This window comes from Rhinoderma darwinii, assembly GCF_050947455.1.
Source record: "Rhinoderma darwinii isolate aRhiDar2 chromosome 4 unlocalized genomic scaffold, aRhiDar2.hap1 SUPER_4_unloc_6, whole genome shotgun sequence".
NCBI classification, from domain to species: domain Eukaryota; kingdom Metazoa; phylum Chordata; class Amphibia; order Anura; family Rhinodermatidae; genus Rhinoderma; species Rhinoderma darwinii.
Genome location: NW_027461761.1, coordinates 126,917 through 135,923, shown reverse-complemented (window position 1 = coordinate 135,923; position 9,007 = coordinate 126,917).

The following is a 9,007-nucleotide window of genomic DNA, read 5'->3' as shown; positions in this document are numbered from 1 at the left end:
ATAGTTATAGCCATTTAACCAACACGTGCTAAAAATGGCTAAACGGTGTCTGGTCATGAAGGCGCAAAATAGAGCAAAAGACATGTATCCCCTCTCCACAGGATAGGGGATACATGTGTGATCGCTGGCAGCGATAGGGAGAACGGGGGACTGAAAGTCCCCTGAACTTCTCCATCACAAACCTCGGACTTCCGGGGTCTGTGTCGGCAGCTCCGTAGAAATGAATGGAGCGCAGGTCGCGCTTGTGCGCATGTGTGACCAGCGCTCCTTTAAATTTTATTGAGCTGCGCAGACGCCGGAAGTCAGAGGTTAGTCATGGAGAACTTCAGGGGACTTTCAGTCCCCCGTTCTCCCTATCGCTGCCAGCGATCACTCATGTATCCCCTATCCTGTGGAGATCCTGTGGATAGGGGATACATGTATTTTGTAGGACACACTGTAGGTCGCGTTTTTTTGGGAGGGGGGACGCTGTATGGCGTTCCCTACAGGGGGGGAGCTGTATGGCGTTCCCTACAGGGGGGGTTGTATGGCGTTCCCTACAGGGGGGGAACGCTGTATGGCGTTCCCTACAGGGGGGGGTGGCTGTATGGCGTTCCCTACAGGGGGGGGTGGCTGTATGGCGTTCCCTACAGGGGGGAGCTGTATGGCGTTCTCTGCAGGGGGGCTGTATGGCGTTCTCTGCAGGGGGGCTGTATGGCGCCATCTACAGAGGGGGGCTGTATGGCGTTATCTACAGGGGGAGGGGCTGTGAAAAAGGCACTATCTACAAGGGGGGGGGTTGTGTGACACCCAGGGGAGGGGGGGCCCCAGTCAAAAGTTTGCTATGGGGCCCAGTCTTTCCTAGTTACGCCCCTGGTGTTTGCTAACTGTGTTAGAAGGCTAATGGATGATTAGAAAACACTTGAAAACCCTTATGCAATTATGTTAGCACCGTTGTAAACAGTTTTGCTGTTTAGAGGAGCTATAAAACTGACCTTCCTTTGAGCTAGTTGAGAATCTGGAGCATTACATTTGTGGGTTCGATTAAACTCTGCAAATGGCTTGAAAAAGAGAGCTTTCATGCGAAACTCGACAGTCTATTCTTGTTCTTAGAAATGAAGGCTATTCCATGCGAGAAATTGCCAAGAAACTGAAGATTTCCTACAACGGTGTGTACTACTCCCTTCAGAGGACAGCACACACAGGCTCTAACCAGAGTAGAAAGAGAAGTGGGAGGCCACGCTGCACAACTGAGCAACTAGACAAGTACATTAGAGTCTCTAGTTTGAGAAATAGACGCCTCACACGTCCTCAACTGGCAGCTTCATTAACCCCTTCCCGCTCCTGGACGTATTATTAGGTCATGGTAGCTGTATCGTTCGCGCTCCATGACCTAATAGTACGTCTCGGGAGTAACGGCCGTTTCGGCCGTCCACCCGACACATACAGGAGCTGTGACAGCTGATGTCTCGTACAGCAGCTGTCACAGCTCCTACAGCGGGGACCGATCGCTGTGTCCCCGCTGATTAACTCCTTAAAAGCCGCATTCAATAGAGATCGCGGCTTTTTAGGGGTTAAGCTGCCATCGCCGGCCTGCTACACGATAGCGGCCGGCGATGGTGACTATTTCAACTGGACACCAAACAATGGAGTCCGGTTATGCCATCGACGGAAGCCTAGTGGGTCCTGACAAAGTCAGGATCCACTTTGCTTGCTATCAGTGAGTAGCTGACAGCTCTAATACACTGCACTACGCATGTAGTGCAGTGTATTAGAATTGCGATCAGGGCCTCCTGCCCTCAAGTCCCCTAGTGGGACAAAGTAATAAAGTAAAAAAAAAAAGTAAAAAAAAGATGTGTAAAAATAAGAAAATAAAAGTAAGTAAAAATCCCTCTTTTTACCTTATCAGTCCTTTATTATTAATAAAAATATATAAATAAACTATACATAATTGGTATCGCCGTGTCCGTAACGGCCTGAACTACAAAATTATTTCATTATTTATGCCGCACGGTGAACGCCGTAAAAGAAAATAATAATAAACCATACCAGAAACACAATTGTTTGGTCACGTCACCTCCCAAATAATGGAATAAAAAGAGAGAAAAAAGTTGCATGTACCTAAAAATGTAACTTATCGAAACTACAGTTCGTTACGCAAAAAATAAGTCCTCGTACGGCTTTATTGATGGAAAAATAAAAAAGTTCTGGCTCTTAGAATAAGGTAACACAAAAAGTGAATGATTTTTTACAAAACGTATTTTATTGTGCAAACGCTATAAGACATAAAAAAAACTATAAACATCTGGTATCGCCATAATCGTATCGCCCCGCAGAATAAAGTGAATATGTCATTTATAGCTCACGGTGAACGCTGTAAAAAAAAATAGAATAAAAACAATAGTAGAATTGCTGTTTTTTAGTCACCACGCCACCTAAAAATAGAATAAAAACTGATCAAAAAGCCCAAGAAAACTGCAATGAATTCCTCAAGGGGTCTAGTTTCCAAAATGGGGTCACTTTTGGGGGGTTTCCACTGTTTTGGCACCACAAGACCTCTTCAAACCGGACATGGTGCCTAATAAAAAAGATTCCTCAAAATCCACTAGGTGCTCCTTTGCTTCGGAGACCGGTGCTTCAGTCCATTACCGCACTAGGGCCACATGTGGGATATTTCTCAAAACTGCAGAATCTGGGTATTAAGTATTGAGTTGCGTTTCTCTGATAAAACCTTTTGTGTTATAAAAAAAATGGTATAAAGAGGATTTTCTGACAAAAAAAAAATGTACATTTCACCTCTACTTTGCTCTAAATTTCTGTGAAACACATAAAGGGTTCATAAACTTTCTAAATGCTGTTGTGAATACTTTGAGGGGTCTAGTTTCTAAAATGGGGTGTTTGATAGGGTTTCTAATATATGGGCCCCTCAATGCAACTTCAAAACTGAACTGTAAACTAAAAAATAAATAAATTAGGCAATACTTCTCTTCGTACATTATATTGATAATATGCCGTGCCCACCCCGAGATTACCCCAGTTTTGACTTTTTGTATAAACGGAGACCCCTATTAGACCGTTTCAGTGCCCGGTTTTCCCAAGCATACACCCCCAAGAACTGTATTTCTATTGATGAGTCCTTGGTACATTTTAAAGGGAGGGTTCAATTCCGCGAGTACCTGCCGGGTAAGAGGGCAAGGTATGGCGTGAAGATGTATAAGCTGTGCGAAAGTGCATCAGGGTATACCTACAGGTTTAGGATATATGAAGGGAAGGAAACCAGTAGTTAGCCCCCAGAATGCTTACTGGGAGTTAATGCAAAAATTGTGTGGGATTTGGTGCACCCACTGCTGGACCAGGGTTACCACCTGTCCCTGGATTATTTTTATACCAGCGTCCCACTCTTCAACTGCCTCGCTTCCAGTCATGCGTCACTGCTAGAAGAAATCTGAGAGGCCTCCCTAAGACTCTGCTTGGGCAAACACTCAGAAGGGGTGAGAGCAGGGAACATTCTAGCAGCAACATATTGTGTGTCAAGTACAAGGACAAGAGAGATGTCCTTGTATTGACAACAATACATGGCCACACCAGTACCCAAGTACCAGTACGAGGTACCAGTACAGAGACCCCCAAACCAGACTGCATCCTGGATTACAATAGGTACATGGGAGGGTTGGACTTGTCAGATCAAGTCCTGAAGCCCTACAGCGCCATGCTATATGTAAAAGAAGTTGGCCGTGCACATCATACCGATGGATTTGTACTGTGGATAGGCCATCAATGTTTAGGGACTGCACAACCCCTTTAAGCCTACGATTTAGCAGGCTTAGAGGGCCCATAAGACAGGATCACAGATTGTGTGATCCTGTCTGCTGGGCCCTGTATGTAAGCCAATCACATGGTAGGCTTAGATACATGGCCCATGCGTGATCCTGTCTGCTGGGCCATGTATCTAAGCCAATCACATGGTAGGCTTAGATACATGGCCCATGCGTGATCCTGTCTGCTGGGCCCTGTATCTAAGCCAATCACATGGTAGGCTTAGATACATGGCCCATGTGTGATCCTGTCTGATGGGCCCTGTATATAAGCCTACCACACTGTAGGTTTAGATACATGGCCCATGCGTGATCCTGTCTGCTGGGCCCTGTATCTAAGCCAATCACATCGTAGGCTTAGATACATGGCCCATGTGTGATCCTGTCTGATGGGCCCTGTATATAAGCCTACCACACTGTAGGTTTAGATACAGGGTCCAGCAGACAGTAATCTTATACTGTATAAGATTACTGTCTGCTGGACCCTGTATCTAAGCCTACCTTGTGGTAGGCTTAGATACAGGGTCCCACAGACAGTATCACACATGGGCCCTGTATCTAAGCCTAAGGGGGGATTCACACGAGCGTGTATTCGGTCCGTGCGGGCCGCGTGGTTTTCACGCGGCACGCATGGACCAATACAAGTCTATGGGGCAGTACAGACAGTCCGTGCTTTTTGCGCAGCGTTTGTCTGCTGCGCAAAATGCGCGACAGGTTCAATAACTCTGCGTATTTCGCGCATCACGCACCCATTGAAGTCAATGGGTGCGTGAAAATCACGCGCACCACACGGAAGCACTTCCGTTGGACGAGCGCGATTCGCGCAACAGCAGTGAAAAGGATGAATGAAAACCGAAAAGCACCACGTGCTTTTCTGTTTCCGAACATCCAAACGGAGTGTCTTTGCGATGAGCGAAGCCGGACAAGCGTACCGAACTTCACCGGGTTCGGCCAAACTCGTTTTGGCCGATCCCGGCAAAAAAATTATCGGTACGCGACGTCAGGAGATAGTCACTGTCCATGGTGCTGAAAGAGTTAAACTGTTTCAGCACCATGGACAGTGACTTGCGATCCCAAAATACATTAACCTGTAAAAAAAAAACGAAGTTCTAACTTACCGATTACTCCTGTCTCCTTCCTGCAGTCCGACCTCCCGGGATGACACTTCAGTTCAAGTGACAGCTCCAGCCAATCACAGGCCAAGCACAGGCTGCAGCCAATCACAGGCTGCAGCGGTCACTTGGACTGCTGCGTCATCCAGGGAGGTGGGGCCCGATGTCAAGAGAGGCGCGTCACCAAGGACGCGTCACCAAGGACGCGTCACCAAGGCAACGGCCGGGAAGTTCTCGGTAAGTAGGAACTTTATCTTTTTTTTTTACAGGTTTTTCGCTGTTGTGTTCGGCATTCACTGTCGAGGGTGCTGAAAGATTTAGCTCTTTCAGCACCTTGGACAGTGACGGGCGTTGACAAGCCTCATCTCTATGATGCCGGCTGCGCGAAAATCACGCAGCCGCGCATCAGACACGCATGACACACGCAGCTGTCAAATGGTTTTTGCGCTCGCAAAACGCTGCGTTGTTTGCGCGCGCAAAAACGCAACGTTCGTGTGAATCTCCCCTAACACATGTGTTACTAATCGTGTTTTTTTGTGTGTTTTCTTACAGGTTTGGTCATTGGACTACGTCGGATTCCAGGACTACTTCGATGATGGCTTTTTTTTTTATTATCAATAAAATGGTTGATGAGGGTTGTGTGGGTTTTTTTTTTATTTCAATAAAATATTTTTTCTATGTCTTTGATTTTTTTTAAACTATATTACTACCGCCTTAGTAATGGCCGCCGGCTGATTGACAGCATCCATTGCTAAGGCGGGGCTTAGTGTTAGCCGGTGCAGAGGCTAACACTAACCCCCATTATTACCCCGGTACCCACCGCCACCAGGGGTGCTGGGAAGAGCCGGGTACGATCCAGTACCTGACCATCTGTAGTGATGGTCGGCTACTGGGGCGGCCGCAGGCTGGTAGTATCAGGAGGGGAAAGCCCAAAAACAGTGGCCCTTCCCACCCTGGTAATGCTAGCCTGCTGCTGCTTTATTGTATCTGGCTGGTTATGAAAAATGGGGAAGACCCCACGTCATTCAAAAAAATAAAAATAAAAAATAATTGGAAAGACTGATGGCGGGTCCCCCCCCCAATTTTCATATCCAGCCAGATACAACACAGCAGCAGCAGGCAGCATTACCAGGGTGGTAGGTGCCACTGTTTTTGGCCTTCCCCAGCCTAATACTACCAGCCTGCGGCCGCCCCGGTGCCTGACCATCACTGCAGATGGTCGGTACTAGTTTGTACCCGGCTCTTCCGAGTACCCCTGGTGGCGGTGAGTACCGGGGTAATAATGGGGGGTCAGTGTTGGACTCTGCACCTGCTAACATTAAGCCCCGCCTTAGTAATGGAGGTTGTCAATCAGCCAGCGGCCGTTACTAAGGCGGTGATAATAAAGTTTAAAAAGATACAAGCACATAGAAAAAATATTTTATTGAAATAAAAAAACACAACCCTCATTAACCATTTTATTGAGAATAAAAAAAACGCCGTCATTGAAGTCCTCGTATCCGAAGTCCAACAACCGAACCTGTAAAAAAACACAAACGCACAAAACGCACCTGTATCTAATCCAATCATGTGTGATACTGTCTGCTGAGCCGCTGTATCTAATCCTATCATGTGTGATACTGCCTTCCGAGCCACTGTATCTAATCCGATCATGTGTGATACTGTCTGCTGGGCCCTATATCTAATCCGATCATGTGTGATACTGTCTGCTGGGCCCTATATCTAATCTAATCATGTGTGATACTGTCTGCTCAGCCACTGTATCTAATCCTATCATGTGTGATACTGTCTGCTGAGCCACTGTATCTAATCCTATCATGTGTGGTACTGTCTGCTGAGCCACTGTATCTAATCCTATCATGTGTGATACTGTCTGCTGAGTCATTGTATCTAATCCTATCATGTGTGATACTGTCTGCTCAGCCACTGTATCTAATCCTATCATGTGTGATACTGTCTGCTCAGCCACTGTATCTAATCCTATCATGTGTGATACTGTCTGCTCAGCCAATGTATCTAATCCTATCCATAGTCTCCTATACACACATTTTTTGGGGGGCGGACACATATGTATTGGGGCTATTTCCCCTGACATTTTAAGCCCTGAGGGTATGTTCATACGGCAGCGTCCGTTACGGCTGAAATTACGGTGCTGTTTTCAGGAGAAAACAGCACCGTAATTTCAGCCGTAATAGCATGTGCAGGCGTCTTTCGCTGCGTCCATTACGGACGTAATTGGAGCTGTTTTTCCATGGAGTCCATGGAAAACGGCTCCATTTACGTCTGAAGAAGTGACAGGCACTTCTTTGATGCGGGCGTCTTTTTTACGCGCCGCCTTTTGACAGCGGCGTGTAAAAAAAATGACCGTCGGCACAGAACATCGTAAGACCCATTCAAATGAATGGGCAGATGTTTGCCAACGCTGTTGAGCCGCACTTTCAGACGTATTTCAATGCTAAAACGCCCGAATTACGTCCGTAAATAGGGTGTGTGAACCCAGCCTTAGTGACGCCCCGGCTGCTAGTGCTGCATTGTTGGGTCACTTAGGAGAGTTTGCGGGGGGGGGGGGGCGGGCTCAATAAGAATTTTTGCATCGGGGCCCATGAGCCTTTAGCTACGCCCCTGCACAGAAGAAGATTTGTGAGACGCAGAACAACTGAAAAGATGCTGGAAGAGTGCCTGACGCCATCTGTCAAGCATGGTGGAGGTAATGTGATGGTCTGGGGTCTGATGGTCAAACCCGACATGGAGGAGAGAGCGTAATAACTTCATGTAGGTAGCCATATATTCCTCATAAGACGTGAAGTACAGTGAAAGTGAAGCCCCTCATGGAGCCCCTCTAAGTAGTTTATAGGGGAAATATATTGTAAGCTTGTCCCTAATATATATCCAGAACTCAAATCACCGCCAGCATTGTCCGCAGGATCCAGGCCGTGAATGGAGGGAAGTGAAAACTGCTGTCATGGCCGGTCACACTTTATGGCAGCCCCTATGCTCTCTCCATTCACAGAATACAGGGGGCCATAAATGTGGGCATCAATGTGAAATGTAATATCCCTGCAGCTGCGGAGCCCAAAAAAGCCGCCCTCTTCTATCAAGATGTTATCCTTCTTTTCTGTCATTTCTTAGTGACAACTAATATGGCCACCAGGAACTGCCGCCCAGCTTTCCCAGGCTCCTGAATGGCAACATTACCTCATTATCCGTCATGTCACTGTATAACGGGGTGATTTGGCCATACACCACAGATTATACAACAATAGTGGCTGCTGTTGGTCATCTGCGGCACTTTCATACCTGACAAATAATGAGCTCAATTCATTTTTAGTAGATCATTATTGCGCAAAGGAGGGGGTTTGCCTGAAATATTGATCAAGTGGCCTTATAGGTCGATTCACACAATGCAGTCAAATTGTGGTTTATTGCTTTGTGGCAGTAAGCTGCGATATGACGCACTGTGTGAATAGACTCATATACTGTGAATAGACTCATTCACTATGCAGACAGTAAGATTTAATTTGACTCCCATCTTCTCTCAGCTGGAGGACGCTAAGCAACTAGTCACGGACTCCATAACGGCGAGCATCATCTGTGACCTTGGCTCCGGCAGTGGCGTGGATCTTTGTGTCATTACACGTGGAGGGGCACAGATATTAAGGGGTTACACCGAAATGGAGGCCAAGGGAAAAAGGTAAAATAATATAAGAGGCCATATACATATATAGGGTACCCCCATATCAATGCTACCTCACTTACAATGTAATGTTGATGGCGGCAGTGTCCCCTGAAATCTCTTGTGGGGGAGAACAAGGATCGTGCATAATGGAGGGTTTATGTTTTAATCACTGTATAATGAAAAGTTCTGCAACTTTCTAATATACTATCAGCTCTAACTCCTCACCCAGTTCAAGATTTCTGCTTGCTTGCAGTGAATGGAAATATTAATTGTTTACATCCAGAAAATGAAAATCCGTTCTGACGTAACTCTGCTAGGGTCTATTCACATGGTGCAGTCAAATCGCGGTTTATATTTGTGATTACCATAACAATTTCATGGCAATGCACCACAACTTGATCACACCGTCTGACTGTGACAAGCAA